Source organism: Phalaenopsis equestris, unplaced genomic scaffold (genome assembly GCF_001263595.1).
Source record: "Phalaenopsis equestris unplaced genomic scaffold, ASM126359v1 Scaffold000107, whole genome shotgun sequence".
In the NCBI taxonomy this organism is placed as follows: Eukaryota; Viridiplantae; Streptophyta; class Magnoliopsida; order Asparagales; family Orchidaceae; genus Phalaenopsis; species Phalaenopsis equestris.
Genome location: NW_018164549.1, coordinates 3,299,280 through 3,318,144, shown reverse-complemented (window position 1 = coordinate 3,318,144; position 18,865 = coordinate 3,299,280). Strand labels below are relative to the sequence as shown.

Below are 18,865 nucleotides of genomic sequence, written 5' to 3'. Positions count from 1 at the left end.
ATCTGACTTTACCTGATGCCACTGAAGCCTGGTTGGGCACAACTTATAATAGATATTGGCAAAAAATCGTCATGGAGCATAAACCTCCTTATTGTTCTCATTGTAAGATGTTTGGGCATACTCTTGATAAATGTCATAAACTCTATCCTAATTTGAAATATAAAGATCAACTGAATAAAGATGGGTCTAACCCCACTGCTCTGGACATATTTTTTTCACCTAGAGAGAAAACTACCACAGGACAAGATTTGATTTCTGATTTAATTGCCACTGTAGACCTCCCTTGACAATATTGTTTCTGTGATTGATGTGATGCTGGATGGCTCTGCTGGGCAACCTACACTTTCAAATCCTATTGAAAACAGTACTGAAGGATCTTTACCTACAAAAAATAGTGTTCAGGCTGATAATCAGGAGAACATTGCAGCTCCCCATCTTCAGGAACTATCCGGTGTAGAGGCGACAACTCATACATCACATACACTAGAACCTATTATGGGTACAACTGTTGGCAATCTTTCTACTACAACTCTACCACCTCATCCTAATGAGCAACAAACTTTGGATGAGGAATGACAGGTTTACACTTCTAGGAGGAAGAAGAAGAAGAATGGAGAACTACTTGAGCTACGGAATCTAATGGATGATACTTTGGTTACTTCGGGTAATGGTGCACATCTCACCAAATTGTTAGTTAGTTCTCTTTTGAGAACTAGAGGCAGAGACAGAACTAAATTAGGTTATCCCGATTGGTCTTATATGTACCGTATCTTTTTTGGGTTTTTTTGTTTGTTGTACCTTGTGAATTGGGTGCTTATTTGCACCCACTCATATAACCTATATGTACCATTTTTAGATTTAGCCCTTGGGCTATTCAAAAAAAAAAATATTGCCCAAAAAGGCTAATATATTAAATAGAAAGAAAGGTACATGTATAATGTGTGGGAGGGCACAAGTATAGCGCCCTGCCCACAAAAAAATCACAAATGGTTCCAAAACTAGAAAAAAACAGCAAAATACATCAGATACTTAAATAAAAAACCTAACAGTGTTAAAATACATAGTATCAGGTGGCTAGAGAGCGATCCAATATGGTCTTGCCTCTGCCTCTAGTTCTAGGAAAGGAGTAAGCTAGTAAGCTGGTAAGATGATTCTCATTGCCAGAAGTAACCAATGTATCATCCAATATATTCCCGAGCTGGAGTCTGCCTCCTACCCTATTTGTGAATATTAAAGTAAGGAATTTTCCGCCATAAGTAAATTTTACATGATATCAGAACTTTGAACCAAAACCCTTTCTGCCACTGGAACCTCTCCAACTCCTTCCAGCATGCAGGTGAGCCGGAAATCCCTTTTTCCTAGATTCCTCGACAGTTTCATCCTGTCTTCCTTACAGGAAATCTCCTACAATCATGGCAAAAAATAATTTCTTCCCTGTCGGAAATCTTCTCTGGTCTTCTGGCAGGAAATCTGTGGTCTTCCCAGCTGCTGTTTTGCCTGCAACTGATCCTTTCCCGGCAAGTGCGATCCATCACAGAGCTCCCCTGCAGGCATTAGTCTCCTTGCAGGCTTCTTAGGTTTCTCCTTTCAATAGAAGCAACAGCTTGTCAGCCGCACCCCTGCTGAAGGCGTTACAGTGGCAGCAGAATTTGAGGTTCTTTAAGGAGTTCCGGCAGCCAATTTCTTCCTTGCAACTGGCAACCAAATTCTTCTCTGCTGTTGGTTCTCTCCAAATCTGTTTGAAGCCCCTTCCCCGGCTGCTGGAACCCCTGCATGCAATCGAAAATATCCTCTTTCCTGTTGTCAGCAATCTTCTTGTAATTTGCAGGCCATTATTAGTATTCTCTCTGCAGCATAAATCTCCTGTTGTTGGCCCTCCTCCGCCCAATTCTCCTTTTAAGGTATTTGTACAGGTTCTGCCGCCAACATCCATTTTCTATAGATACAACAACGACAACAAGCAGTTGCAGTCAATTTCATAACATCAACTAGAAACAATCCTAAGTACACTTAGGGATGTTGACAAAGTACGAGATGAAGACTTTAAGTTCTTTTCTGTAGGTGAAGTCTGAGTCAGAGAGCAGAAGTTCTATCCAAACTACTCCTGAACTCTCGAAATTTATCATAAATCATAAACTCAATGACCATAATTCTCTTCAATGATCACAATCCATATTTATGTACATTCGTTGTAAAAGGAAAGAGCTCCATCTTACTGGAGTGGGCACAGTTTCTGAGTTCACTGACCCCAACCACCGTACATGGAAGAATCGAAACCATAAGGTTATGTCTTGGCTAATCAATTCAATGACACATGAAGTGAGAATTTTTTTCTTTAAAAAATTGCCAAAGAGATCTGTGAGGCTTCAAGAGAAATTTACTCCAACACCGAACACTGCACAGTTGTTTGAGATTGAAACCAAGCTTTATGAACTTCGTCAAGGAGAGCTAAGCATCCCCAATACTTCAACGCTCTGACAAAGTATTGGCTACAATTGGATATGTTTGAGACACGTGTGGAAATGTCCATAAAATGTCATGACATTTAAATTCATCATCGAGAAGAAGAGGACAATCAAATTCCTAATAGGAAATTGGATAAGGTAAGAGGGAGGATCATGGGAACAAAGCCTCTTTATCTCCCCATGAAGCCTTTGTTGAAGTCAAGAGAGAATCTGATGGTGACTGAAAATTGGGGTTCATCGAGCACTGAAAGTTTTGTTCTGTACACCCACAATTCTTACCATGTCTCAAATGTCAAAAAGAAGCTTCCTGCATGTGATTATTGCAAGAAGATCAGACATATCAAAGATCTGTGTTGGAAACTTATGAAAAACCTGCTGATTGGAAGCCTAGACAGAGAAGTAATGATTGAGGGAGAATTGAAAATGTTGCTACCACATCTGAAGGATCGCTAACCATTCACCCGGAAACATCTTGAAATATTGAAGAAACTCCTTGAAAGTAATTCAAAGCAACACTCTAACCTCGTGACCAACCAAGATAATATATACTTCTCCCATCTTGTCAGTAATGGGAGATTCATAACTTGAATCATAGATTCAGGTGGCTCTAATCATATGATTGGATAAATCAATGCTCTAGTCAACTATCAAGTGACTGTTACTTCTAGATTAGTAATACTTATAGATGGATGACACTGAAAGTCGTTGGAATAGTAGATGTCAAGTTCTCTTAGGATATTACCCCTTCATCTGTCTTATATGTTCCACAATTTGAGTGTAATATGCTTTCAATTAATAAGCTTACTCATGATCTGAAATGTATAATTAAATTCTCTTTAATGTGAAATTGGGAAGGTGATTGGTAGTGGTGAAATACATCAAAGGCTTATACTTGCTCAAGATAAATTTTTCTCTAACCACACAACTTATTGTATTTTCATATGCTCGTCAAATTTTTTCGTTTATTGAGTTTGTCTGTAAAAAAAAAGGGCATGTTGTGACATTATCTTTTTGGTCATCCTAATTTCAATTATGTTGCTAAGTTATAACTACATTTATTTATCAATAGAAAATCTAGTTTTTATTAATGTGAGACTTGTTAACTTACAAACACATTAGATATAGTTATCCCATGATTTAGTATAAACCCTCACATAATTTCAATTACGTTGCTAAGTTATATCAATATTTATTTATCAATAAAAAACTTGTTTTTTTATTAATATGAAACTTGTCAACTTGTCAAACACACTAGAAATAGTTATCTCATAATTCAATTAAACCTTCACATCCTTTTTTCATTATTTATAGTGATATTTGGAGATTTTCAAAGATGAAAACCCTAAGTGAGACTAGATGGTTTATCTCATTTATTGATGATCATTTTAAAACTATTTGGGTATTCTTAATGACCGAAAACATTTGAAAAAACTCAAATCTTCCAATCTTTTCATGGCATGTTTCAAATTCAATTTCAATGCAAAATTTAAGTCCTTAGGTGATAATACAAAGGAATATTCCAATTCTATACTTGAATTCTATCTTTTGAAAAATAAAATCATCGTGTGAGTTCATGTATTAATACCCCAAAATAAAATTGGATAACAAAGAGATAACAAACATTTACTTGAAGTATCCCTCTCAATTAGGATTTCTCATTGAGTTTCAAAATGTTTCTGGAGGGAAGTAGTTCTTAGTGCAAAATATTTTATTAATCAAATACTTAGTCGGGTACTTAATTTCAAAACACCACTTATGTTTTTATGGTTACCTATCCACACATCTGAGATTTCTCTCTTACTATTCCACTTAAGTGTGTATCTTTGTTCACATTCACTCCCCAACCCGAACAAAACTTTACTCTAAATCTATCAAGCGTGTTTTCTTGGTTATGCCTCAATTTAAAAGAAGTATAAGTGTTATTCTCCTATTACCAAAAAATACTACAACTCCATTGATGTTATATTTTTTGAAAATCAATCATACTATCCCAAATTTGATATTCACGGAAAAGGTGCAAATGATTATCAATTTGGGATGCACTTAATGACACATACACAACAAACTCACATACTCTTCTTCCAAATGGCTTCCCTACTCTTATTGAGGATATCCAACCAACCCAACCTGAAGTCTACACCAAAGAACTTCGTGTGTAGACTAGGAGAAAGAAAAATTTTAAACAGGAGGAAGACAAATTGCAAAGATAAAACTGCTTCAACCAAAACTCGAATCCATATTTACCTCAAATTTCGGGTGAGGAGTCTAGTACTCATGAGTTATCTCCTTCCTCTTCTGAGGCCGATGACATGGAAAGCGGTACTAGATACCTAATTCAAGAGGTAGCTTATGAAAATTTATCCTCAAAATATAGAGCATTTAAATCTAACCTTGATGGTATACAACAACAACAAGCCTTTATCCCACTAATTGTGGTTGGCTACATAAATCATTTTTCTCCATTGTGCCCTATTGAGTGTTATATTTTTATTTATCTCTAATAAATTAAGATCATTTTTTATACAACTTAGCCAAGTTCTTTTTTGGTCTACCTCTGCTTTTCTTAAAATAAGAATCTAAAACAACTACTTTCCTATTCGGATCAGCAATTGTTCGACATTTAATGCGACCAAACCATCTAAGACGACTCTTAAATTTTTTCTGCCACTGGAGTTATACCAACCCTGTCACGAATACATTTATTTCATATTTCTGCTCTAGTGTCAAGCCACTCATCCACCCAAGCATTCTTATTCCAGTAATACTTAGTTTTTTACTTCTCTTTTACAGGATAATAATTTGTGCCATAAATCATTGCAGGTCTCGACACCATCTTATGAAATTTTCCTTTAAGTTTAAGTGGTAATTTTATATTACACGATTGGTCTGATGCATTCCTCCACTTGAACCGTCCAACTTGAATTCTACTAATAACATCCTCATCTATATGACCATCACTTTGAACAATAGACCTGAGATATCTAAAACATTCACTCATTTTAATGATTTGATCACCCATCATTACAATTCTGCCAATATATCTACTATTATTAAAATTACATTCCATGTATTCAGTTTTAGATCTACTCAAACGAAGGCCTTTAAACTCTAATGTAGACCTCCATAATTCAAGTTTTACTAAACTCTTTCCTTAGAGTTATCCACAAGAACGACATCATCAACAAAAAATATACACTAAGATACATCCTCTTGTAAATGTCCAGTAAGAATATCCATAAATAAAACAAAAAGATACGTACTTAAAGCCTTATGATGCAATCAAATTGAAATAAGAAAATACTTGGTCCATCCTGCTTCCGTTCGAACGTAAGTAACATCGCTAGTATACATATCTTTAATGACTTTAATATAAGTCATTTCAACACCTTTTTTTTATAACTCTCCAAAAAACCTCTTTTAGAATCTTATCGTAAGCTTTTTCTAAATCAATAAAAATCATATGTGGATTCTCTTTACTCTCTCTGTGGTTTTCCATCAAAGCTCTCATTAAATGTATAACTCTCATAGTAGACTCGTCTGAGATAAATCCAAACTGATTATGAGAAATCTTTCTATCATGTTTTAACCTATGTTCTATTACTCTCTCCCATAATTTTAGCGTATGACACATTAACTTAATTTTTCTATAATTTGCACACTCTTGTGCATCCTTTTTATTCATGGAAACTAAAATACTCTTCATTCACCTTTCAGACATCTTTTGTTTTTTAAATCAATATTATTAAGTTTAGTGAGACAAGAAACTCTCTAATCTCCTTCATATTTCCTCACTTTTATTGGGGGACCATCAAGTCCTATTGATTTTGCACACTTGATATTCTTTAAATTCTCTATTTTCTTACTAATGTGATGGTAAATATAAAAAATTAATTTTATCATTAATGATATTAAAATCACTTAGGTCGATCGTGTTTTTAAAAATATCATTAAATAGTTTATCAAAATAACTCATCCACCTATGTTGAATATTCTCTTTTAAGAAAAAAGCTTTTTGATTTTCATTTTTATTACACTTTACTTCAAATGAACCTTTACTTTTTTTTGTTTGATTAATTTATGCATATATCTTTCATTTTATTTAGTATGTAATCTATTATAAATATCATTAAAAATAGAATTCTTAGCATCATATTTTTCTCTTAGACTCACTACAAACCACCTTATATTTTTTAAAGTTTTATAAGCTTTTACATTTAAACTAATTTTCATAACAAAATTTCTTATATTTTATTTTTTCTTGCACATTATTATTCCACCAACAATTATTTTTATTTATAATTTTTTTTTTCTTTTGATTCTCTAAGTATATTTTTTACCACTTGTTTAATGATATTTGTTACTTTATCCCACATAAAATTAACTTATTCATGAACATCTCAAATTTTAAAATATTGAAATTTATTCATAAATAATTTTATTTTTGTTTTTTAGATTCCGACATCTAATTTTATAATAATGTTTCATTGTACTTTTTATCTTCCAACTCAACTTAAAATCCATAACTAATAATCGATGTGGAGTACTTTAGTTTTTAGTAAGATTGATCTAATCTTTACATTCTCAACAATTTTTTTTTCTCATAAGAAAATAATAAATTTGTGTTTTATTAAATTCTTTCTTTTTGGAATATTATGTTAATCTATTTTCTTAAGTAAAGTATTAACAATAATAAAATTATAAGCTAAAGCAAAATCTCATATGATTTTACATTGTTCATTAAGCTCTTCAAAACCGTTGCCCTCATGTATATTCCAAAAATCTTTTGCTATATTGATGTGTTCATTTAAATTTCCTCCAATAAGAATTATTTCTTCAAGAGGTATCATTTGTATTAATTCTTCTATATTATTCTAATTTTTTTTTAAAATCTATATCTAAATCTACTTGAAGAACATAAACACATATAACATTAAAAATTTTAGTATTAATTGCAATCTTTAGGGTTATAATTCTATCTTCAATTTTATTAATTTTTACAACATTATCTTTTATATTCTTATGTATAACCACATCTATACCATTAGTGTGACTCCTACCTGAATACTAAAGTTTAAAACTTAAGTTATCAATTTCCTTAGTCTTTCCTCAAACCCACTTAATTTTTTGAATGTATGAGATATTTAACTTCTTATGAACCATAATGTCTACTAACATTGATAGTATGCATATTCCTAAATCCATCAGATGTTCTTGAAAATTCAAAATGAAGGAAAGGAGTGGAAGTGATTCAAGCACTGATGTATAATGACACATGGACTCTTACTAAGCTTCCTAAGGATAAGTGGCCAGTTGAATGAAAATGAGTGTTCAACATAAAAAACAAAGCCAGATTTGTTGCTAAGGGTTTCACACAAGCCTATGGGATTGACTATCAGGAGAACTTCACTCTAGTTGCCAAATTGAATAATAACAAAGTTCTTCTTTCAGTAGCAGTTAACAAGAAATAGGAGCTGCATCAATTTTACATAAAGTATACCTTCCTAAATGGGGACTGAAAGAAATATACATAGAGATATCACTAGGACTTAGAATGATTCTAACAAACACCCAGTATAAAAACTCTGGAAGTCCCTCTATGGGCTTAAGGAATCACCAATGGCGTGGTTTGAAAGGTTTGTTGAACCTATGAAATGTATTGGATATTTTCAAAGTCAAGCGGAGCACACATTGTTCATAAACACACTTAGGGAGCTACACTGATCATTTTTGTGGATTATATTATTCTTACTGGTGATGTTGAATAAGAAATTCTTAAAATCAAAAAAATGTTTGCCTCTGAGTTTGAAATTAAGGATTTAGGAAATATGAGAAATTTTCTAGCTATGGAGGTATTAAGGTCTAAGAAAGAGATTTCTATCTCACAAAGGAAATACATCGTAAAGCTGCTAAAAGGACCATGAATGATTTGATGCAAACATGCCGATACTTCGATGGAACCTAGCAAGAAGTCTAACAGGGAAGAAGAAAACATATCTGTGGATAAAAAAAGATATTAAAGATTGGTAGAAAAACTCATATCTATCACATACTCGATCATATATTTCATACTCTGTCAGTATTGTAAGTCAACACATGAATAACCCAAATGAAGAATATTTGGACATCATATATATGATTTTGAGATTTCTTAAGAAGACTCCTTATTTTGAGTTAATTTTTGAGAAAACCAAAAACAGAGAAGTGGCAAGTTTACGCTGTTGCCAATTGGGCAGGAAAACTCACTGAAAGAAGGTCCATAACATGTTATTGCTCATATGTATGAGGAAATCTGGTTACATTGATGAAGTAGTGCAAAATCAGATTATAGGGCACTTTCCTTAGCGATCTGTGAAGTGGATCTGGATTCAAAAATTATTAATGGAATTGGGATGTTTTTCAAATAGACATATACAAATGCTCTGTGACAGTCAAACAACTATCAATATTGCTAAGAATTAGGTGCACCTTGACCAGATCAAGTATATTGAAGTTGATAGATACTTCATCTCAGAAAATGTCAAAGGGAGAGTTTTACAACTAAGTTACATACTGACACACTAACAAGTTGCTGATGTTTTCACCAAAGCTCTTTCTTTAATCTTCATCTCAAAATTCAAAACCGAGTTTGGTCTCTACAACATTTACGACCCAACATGAGGGGTAGTATGGAAATTTGGAGAAGATTTGGTTCGTTCCATATTTACCTCTCATGTGGGTCAGCCACCACCTCCAAATCTTGGAGCATTTGATTGGGATATCGTAGAAAACTTTTGATTTGTTTATTCTCTTCCTATTTTTTCTTTTCTATTTTTATTTAAAACTATTTCATTTCTTAATTTTGATGAGATATGTTTGGCAAGTTTGCAAATGAGGAATTGTTTCCATCTAAGTAAATAAATAAATAAATAAATAAATATATATATATATATAGAAAGCCTAAAGGCTAATATATTAACTAGAAAGAAAAATACAAATACAATGTGTTGGAGGGCCCAAACATGGCGCCCTGCCCAAACCAAAACCATAAGGGGTTCCAAAACTAGAAAATACTGAAAAATACATTAGAGACAAAAAAAAACCTAAAATGCTAAAATACATCACATCAGGTGGCTAGAGATCAATCAAATTTGGTTTTGTCTCTGCCTCTGGTTCTAGGAAAAGAGCAAGCTAATAAGTTGGTAAGATGATTGTCATTGCCAGTAGTAACCAATGTATCATCCAATATGTTCCCGAGCTGGAGTCGACCTCCATTCTTCTTCTTCCTCCTGGAATAGGCCTGTCATTCCTCTTCCGAAGATTGGCTCAACTGATCTTGGTCTAATGTGTGCTGGAGATGTGCAGATTGTTGAACATTAGAAGCAACTATATGTTGTACCGACTGATCTATTATTGGATCAAATGAGCACTCTCGTCTGTCTTGGCATGTAAGTGAGTCTTGTTCAATACCAGTGGGTGGTATAAGTATAAGCACGGTATAAGCACAACTGAATCTGTAGCTGTAGTATGTTGTTCTTCTTCAAGAATTGCGGTGTTGGGAAGAGGATTATGTTGCATCTTCTCAACAGGAGTAATAGGTGGCTCTTAGCGATATTTGGTCTTAAATGAGAATGCAAACGATAAAAAATACTAGAGCTGTGGCCAAACATACTACAATAAGAGCAATAAGGAGGATGTGGTTCCATTTCAATCTTTTGCTAATACTCATTGTGAAGAGTGCCAATTCATATCTCATCCGGAGTTGGTTGAGTGATATTTCTCTCAACTAACACACAAACCACAGAGGGTCTAGTGACAACAAGCGTAGGACTATCCATCTTGAGAGACTTACCGTAAGCAGTTGCTAAAAAGTAGAGGATTTTCATGTTGAACATATGTAATTTTAACCACGAAAACTTTATCCAAAATAGAATGATAGGGAACTCCGCTTTTGGATCAAAACTGACAGTCACTTCAAAATTTGCATAAAACAATTGTCAATCTTGATAGCTTTTCGAGAGAAAATGCGAGTGTAATCGACATCATGAGATAGCTGAATAAGTATATGTCTACCGACAAGTGGACCAATGTTCCAACTCCTCAATAGTTTCATAGCATTAAACTCCTTCCTATATGATCTCAAGTTTTGGGTGACCATAAATGAATTTCCCCACTAGAGAAAAACACCAAGAAGAAGCTAGAGTACCAGTTTCAACCTCAGTGAGAATAAGTGTCGACTTCCCATTTTTTTTCCAAGCTTCTTAATAAAAGTGTGATCACTGCCGCCTTCAAGAGCATTGTGGTACGATTGTGGATCATTGCCGGACTTACCGATAGCAAAAGCGGAATTTGAACCTGGAGGAGGGGCACGAGTAGGAATAAGTAGGAATGGGCAAATCGCCGGCAAGAGCATTTGCATAGGAACAGAGCGTTGAGGTCATCTCCTTCACAAGATGGACAAGATGGTCACGGTCAGGAAAGAAATGGTCTGAAGGGCCGCAAGGAAGTGAGGAAGCTGTTGCCGCTTTTCGACTCGGTTCGTCCGGAGCGAAACTGCGTAGAAGAGGTGCGCAGAACCGCAGAAGGTAACGACTGCACAAAACAACGCACGCAGAAAGGATGCCGTAGATGCCGCAGAAGCAAGACGCTGCAGAGCGAAAACGCCGCAGAGGCGAAGCCCTACATCATTGGGCGTTAAAGAGAAGATGACGAACGTAGAGGCAAGTCTGTCGCCGTCGTCAAGTGCGAAAACAAACGTACATCGTCGAAGAGGATGAATTGAAAGCCGAAAGAATTAAACCAGGGTTTCGCCATCGGGCGAAAACCTAGCAGAGCATTATATATATATATATATAAAGTTTGAGGACAAATATATTAATATGGAAAAGATACAGATATGTTGTATGAGAGGGCCTAAAAGAAAGTTAAACTCATACAATACAATACACACAAAACCAGATAAAATAAAGATACATAAATGTAAAAAACCAAAAAGCCACAAAAATGCACAAAAAGTGCTAGGGACGTCCTGCTTTAGTCCTCCTGCCTCTAGTTCTCGGAAGTGAGCAGACTAATAAATTAGTAAGGGGAGTACAATTGCCCGTAGTAACCAAAATATCATTCATCAGATTCCTGAGCTCAAGTAGATCTTCATTCTTTTTCTTCCTCCTGGATGTGTAGACCTGTCATTCCTCATCCAATGATTGATTTATCTGATCAGTAGATTCCAAAGGTGGTCGGACAGGTGTAGGTCGTTGCACGTCTTGATCCTCATGAGCCTGAGTAATATTAACATCTTTCTGGATTTAATGAGGCGGTAGTGAAGCAGTAAAAATATTCTCACCTGTATTATCAGTGAAAGGTTCTAGGACAGACGGTGTTTGAAAAAACTCCCTCTCCCCTATGATTGGAGGTTCCAAAGATGAGGGAGCTACAACTGGGGACTGAATAGTTGTCATATTGCCTGCATGGATAGTGACATCATCCAAGATATCTTTCTGATGATCAATCGTGTCAAAAACTGGGAGCTGATGATGAGGAGATTGAATCATAGCCTCTAGCAGAGCAGTTTGCTTTTTTGGTCTAAGTTGTGGGGGTGTAGATGGAGTTGGGGGTGTAGATGGTGACATTGAGAACTGAAGTGTCCGAACATACGACAGTTCGAACAATATGACGGAAAATGTTCAATCTCTATCTTCTGCCAATATCTATTGTGTTGTGTGCCCGACCAGTTTTCCTCAGAAACATGTGAAGTGATGTCTCTTTTAACTAATACTCTGGACGGAAAATGTTCAATCTCTACCTTCTGCTAATATCTATGATGTTGTGTGCCCAACCAGATTTCCTCAGAAGCATGTGAAGTGATGTCTCTTTTAAAAAATACTCTGGACGGAAAATGTTCAATCTCTACATTCTGCCAATATCTATGGTGTTGTGTGCCCAACCAGATTGCCTCAGAAGCATGTGAAGTGATGTCTCTTTTAACAAATACTCTGGCTTCAGAAGGACGGGACAAATTAAAATTAGGAATGTCCGTCTGGAGTTGCTTCGCATAAGCTGAGGAAATAAATTACAATACTTTTTCTGAAAAATAATAAAATTTCAGACCAGGGAGAGGAATCTAAACCAGAAATATTGGTGGTTCCGTCTGTGGGTCAAAATTCACAGATCATTTCAGAATTTTCATTACTCTTTCGAATTTTCATTACTCTGTTATCAATCCATATTATCCTTCTAGCAAATAAGCGCATGTAATCGTCTTCATTACTAATTTGAATAAGAATACGTCTCACATCTAATAATACAATTTTTCATTCTCCAACACGGTGCATAAGTTCAAATTCTTTGCGAATGAGCTTTATTTTGGGATGACCATATAGAAATTTTTCAACCAAATTCAGACGACAGGAGGAAGCAAGTCGAATACTTTCAGTTTCTATAAAAAAGATGGCTGACTTCTCATTCTTACTACCAAATTTCTTGATGTCCTCCGTCCACTCAAATGACGGAGGGAAAAATGACGGTTTTGGTGTGCCTGAGGCGTGGACACCGGGGAGGGCAACTGCATATGATTTGTCTGAAGTCATCCTCAAAGATAGGTGCGACGTTCAAAGTTTAGAGAAGAAAGCAGACGAAGGAAAAACTGGCGTCAAAATAGACGCTGTGAAACGAGATGAGCGTAGAGGACGCAGAAATCGCGAGCGGTACCCGTGAGACGCAAAATACGCGATCGATACTCGCGAGACGGGCCACAGAGGAGCCGCAGAGCCTGGAAATCCTGAGCCAGGAAAGCTCGCGAGACCGGAAGTCAGGAAACGAGCCTCGTCTCAGAGCGAGGAAGCAACGGGGAGACGAACGAAAACGAGCGCAAAGACGCGAGAGGAAACAACGACTGTAACTGTTGCTAGGGTTCGCCATCAGGCGAAACCTTAGCAGAGCCGAGCAAGGAAGACGACGCCATTCGGTATATATATTTGTATATGTACCCTATTTGTGAATAATTAAGGAATTTTCCTCCCTGAGTAAATTCTACATATTTCAATGAGTAAATTTTTTTCAAAAGATACAACAAGAAATATTATGCAAAGACGAGCAGCGAATGAAATAAATTGATCAGCTATATTACTTTGTTATCCAATATCAAATAGAATCATATAGAGTTTGTCGAACTGATCTTGAAGATTTTGTTTTTGAATCTCTCTTTATATATATATATATATATATATAAAGCCCAATGATTTTATTGAAATAGAAAAGATACATAAAGGTTGTATGAGAGGGCTCAATAGAGGCACCCTACCCATACGATACAAAGTACAATGATACTTCAACAAAAAGATACAGATATATTCAAAAAAAAAAAACATGCAAAAAACAAATTGCTAGGGACGAGCCAGTTTAGTCTTTGCCTCTTCCTCTAGTTTTAGGAGCGGAGTCAGATAACAAACTTTGAAGAGTCGTGTCATTGTCAGGAGTAACCAAAGTATCATCCATTAAGTTTCCAAGTTGGAGTATGCTTCATCCTTCTTCCGCCGAGAAGTGTAAACCTGTCATTCTTCTTCTGAAGACTAGCTCATGTGATCCTCGTTCTGATTAGATATTAGAACTGCAGTAGAAGGAAGACAGTCATTACCACAACGATAGGTTCCAGTGTATGTGAAGTGTGAATTGTCACATCTGTACCTGATACTTCCTGAATAGGAGAATAGGAGCTATACAGGGCTATCCTGATTTTCGGTCCGAACATTATCCGTTGTAGTATGGTCAGGAGAAGGGATCCCAGGGGCAGACACCAACTCCTTTATTGTGGTGATTCCCTCCTCAGGTTGGGTGTCATTAGGTTTGCTAGGAGTGCGTTCAAGCACGTGTGGTGCGCTAATAATATGTTCTTGTTTTTGCCTACTGGTTCTCAACTGTGGGTGCAATCTAAAATATTTTTCTTGCGGGTATCCAAACATCTTGCAGTGATTGCAGTATTAAAGTTTTTGTTCTATAATGATTTTTTGCCAATAATCATTGTGAGCATAGTCAAACCAGACTTCTTATACATCTGGTAGTGTAATATCTTTTTCAATCAAAATCCTTGCAGTAGAGAGCCTTGAGAAATAAACTGTAGGTAAGTCTATCTGTAATGTTTTCCAAGGATAGTTCCAATTGCATATAAAATATGTTGGTCAAATAATTGAAGCTTAAATTGAGGTAATGAGAACCAGATAGGCGCGATTTGGGGTTCTTGACTGGATCAAAATTGGGGGTCCATCTGAGCAATTTCATAAGTTTGCCCTCGATTGTGATGAATTTCTTTAAGAAAATCATTGGGTAATCTTTTTCTATGCTTAGCTGTATCCTAACATGTCTTCCGTCGAAAACACTCACACGCCAATCTCCAACCAGTTTGAAATCTTCAAAAACCTTCTTGATAATCTCTTTCTTAGGGCAACCTAATTGGAACTTTCCAACTAGTGTAAAATTGTATTTTCTTACACGAGTTGAAATTTCAACGTCAGAGAAGAATATTGCTAGTTTGTCCGCCCTTTTCTCAAATTTTTTTAATGAGATTGCAATCTTCATGCCCTGCAACAGAATCATGATATATCTGCGGGATTATCAGACTTAAGTGAATAATTATAGCTTTATTAAGCACTAAATCCTCATGCATATGCATAAAACTATATGTGATTCAAAGTGGTAAAACGGTTAATTTTTTAATTATTTAATTAGAAAATTTTATAACATTTTCATTGAAGAAGTTATCTAAGGAGTATTTTTTAAGTGGTTGTACCAATTAAAGTACAATCTTTTTATTTTCATTTTCATTTTCATATTTTTGGGTGGGTATAATAACTCCCCCTGGCAAGGTACCGTTACGGTGTAACTTTTGATTGACTTAGATATTTACTTTTCATTTAAAATATGTTAATTCCTTTCAATCGTTGAACTCATTTGTTATACTTTTTATACAATGCAATAGGTGGAATAAGTTAAAACAGTAAGCAATCATTTAATTTTAATTCATTTATAGAAATAATTTTTAAGCTCCAATGTATATGAAATAATTGAAGCATTTTTAAAACAATATATGTTCATTTAATTTGTATGTATCATTATGATTTTATTCTTTAAATACATAATTATTTTTAAATAAAAGAAAAAAATTTAGCTTGCATAAAATAATATTTACTTGTTTGAGCTCTTTTGGATGATTCTTGTGCTTTTAACCTTTAGCTTCCTCTATTTTGTACGTATAAATGTAAATTAAATGACTCTATTAAATAAATTAATTCTCTTTGTATTTAATTTGTTGAATCTTTTGCTATATTTTTCATCTCATTAATTATTTAGAATCATATTATTTTTTAATGGATAATTACATACAGACCACCCGAAATATTGATATTTACAAATTAACCTCCCAGATGATTTTTTTTGAACTACCAAACCAATTTATTTACCCATGCCACGTCAAACTACTGAGAATTTGATAAAAATAAAAAAAATGGGTTGGAGTTTCATCATGAATTTTGATATCTTAGTGAGAATTTGAAAAATGGATCAAAGAGGGTGTTTGATTTCTAAATAGCAAGTTGTGTGGCCTATATGTAATTGTCTCCATTTTTAAATACACTTTATTATACTAAAGCAATAAAATTCCTACTTCCTCACATGCTTTATGTCTAAATCTAAAGGTACATTATATCATAATAAATGAGTTTCATTTTAAATTTTTATAATAAATTTATAACATCCCTCAAATTAAATTCTTTATTTGCTTCTTCCTTAGCTGCCTCTCCCAATTATATTGTTCTCCTCCCATCAAAACCTTCAATTTATGCCATTAATTTGTAAAATAATACTTTATACATTTCAATAACATATATTAAATTCTAAAACCAAAAATAAATTATTTAAACTCTTGCCTCGACTTATAGTTTTTGGCTTGCAATTCGCAAGGATTCTACGAAGGGGCGTATGGCTATAGGAAAGTTTTAGTAGAATTTAATAAATCTGGGTTTATTAAGTTCATCATTTGCTAGATTTATTAAATATGGATTTAACAAGAATTTAAGGCAAAATTCGAACCTTAAATCCAAAATTTTATAAATCCATGGAATTTTTCTTTTTTTTTTTGTTTGGCTAGATTTAGTAAATCTTCACGGTAAATATTGTTAACAGGGTACTACCAAACACCCCTATGACAGGACAAATTCTTGCCGAAGCCCATCTCCCAAGTGCGTCGATTGTCACTCGCAGACGAATACGTCAGGAGCAGCTACAGCTCCCTTGTTTTTATTTTTTGTACAAACACGACAATGATCTTCACTCCGCTTTTTTTGGCTTGATCGCATATGTCGTCTTCCTTCGCATGTGATATTGCCTCTTTCGCCTTCTGCACATAACTTAGTTCCACTGTGTCATCTCCTGCGTGCGAGCGCCCCTCCACCTCCCTTCGACTTGGTCTCCTACGCACACAACACACTACTTGACTTCCTTGTTTGTTGCTTGGAACCCATGGTTCTCTTCTTGATTTCCTAATGATAGAAACCCTCTCGCCATTTATATTCTAATCGACACTATCGATCTCAAATGTATTTTCTTTCTTTCAGTCATTACAAAAAATGTTGAGTTTATAATAGTCTGGGTAAAATGAATTACAAAATATGCACAAGCTAAGACATGATGTACTGATCAGAAGGAGCTTTATGGGGATACGAGATGGAGAATGGATGTACACCATTTATAATAGTAGTGACATGCAATTGATTAAGTAGTAGGTAGTAATGATAGCATCCCCAAAATTGGTAAGGAACATGCATGTGAAGCTTTAAAATGGGAGCGATGTCATCTTTATGACATTGCTCATTATCAACCACCCCATTTTATGAAGTTATATATGGTCATGATGATTGATGTATAATATCATTCTTGTGATAGGAAGAGAGAAAGGAATATTACATAAACTCAAATTAGTGCAAAGAGTTTTAGGGCATGTTTGGGGCAGCTTATTTAGTGCGTTTGGGTTTTGAAAACGCAACTGAGGCGTTTGTTTTGTGCATTTGCTCTGTTTATCCGGATAAGTCGTTCGAATTTTCTTAATAAATGCGGCCGCAGGCACCCGCGGCCCACGTTTTCACCCCGCTTATTACCCGCATGCCCCTTCGAAAGAGGAAGAGTGGACCAATCAGAAAAGTGGGAGATTTGTCCATGAAGGGATGGGATCCGAGCATGAAGTCATCCCTCATACAGATCGCTTTGCTCTCCACCATGACCGGACCCCGCGACGGCGCGGCATGGACTCAACACTTGAAGGAGTACCGAGCCCTAATTTTGTACACTTCGATGAACAAATCCAACGACACTGATTGGTTCCGGTTCTCCGCCGACAACCCCGAGGGCACCCGATGGACGGGATTCTACTAGTACGTCCACAATCTTTGACGCTACGAGTTCCGCCTCCTATTCGACATCCCTGTAACCTATCCCGCTATTGCCCCTGAGATCGAGCTTCCCGAACTTGATGGAAAGACCCATTAGGTTTCTCGCCATCCTCTTACTTTGATTCACTTTTATTTTTGATGCTTGACATGTGGGTATGTGTGTTTATGTTTGATCAGATCTATAGGGGAGGGAAGATCTGCCTGATAGTACATTTCAAGCCCCTTTGGACCAAGAATTGGTAAATGAGGCGCCTTTTCTCTATCAACCTTGGTTGGTTTATGGAGATTATTGTGTTCCTATTATCGTTTTGCTTTGTTCTAATTGAGGTTTTTTCATGGAAACAGTCCACGATTTGGAATCGCTCATGCTTTGTGTTTGGGTCTTGCACCATGATTGACAGTAGAGGTGCCAATTCTGGTTGATTCAGGCATGGTGAGCATAAGGATGATGAAGCTTCATCTGCCTAATCCTGAGTATTAGTGTTGTGTCTATTACTTAACAGGGAAATAAAAATGATCAACAAATGTTGTTTGATTTGACCTTCTTAACAATTTTTAAGGAAATAAATTATAGTTTAAATGCTTAGACTTTGAACTTCGGTTGAGCATATTTAACCTGAGGCAGTGTTTATTAAAATCCTTGTTTACAATTTTCATGCTTAATTGAAAATATATTTGTGATTCACAATTTTAAAAGATGATTCTCTGACATCTTCATTCAAAATGATTAGTAATAAATTGTATATATGCTTTGATGTTGAGATCTCCTTTGAGAATGTTTCATTAATATCATCTACTGCGCTTTATGTGCTATATAATTCATTAAAACTCTGTTAGAGTTTTGCACTTTTGCTTTTTTTGTCATATTTTAATGTGCAAGGTTACTGGAATTCTTTTTATTTATGATGTATCCATTGAAAATTATGTTTTTAAGTGATTTTTCATTGGATTTCACAACACTCAAATGTTATTTTTGTTAGCCAGTATCAA

At 35.2% G+C, this 18,865-nt stretch overlaps 1 pseudogene; it reads left to right on the top strand.

Moving 5' to 3' along the window:
- The window catches only part of LOC110020837, a 36,073-nt pseudogene extending 17,582 nt beyond the window's left edge, over positions 1 to 18,491 (top strand).
- The last annotated feature ends 374 nt before the right edge of the window (positions 18,492 to 18,865 follow it).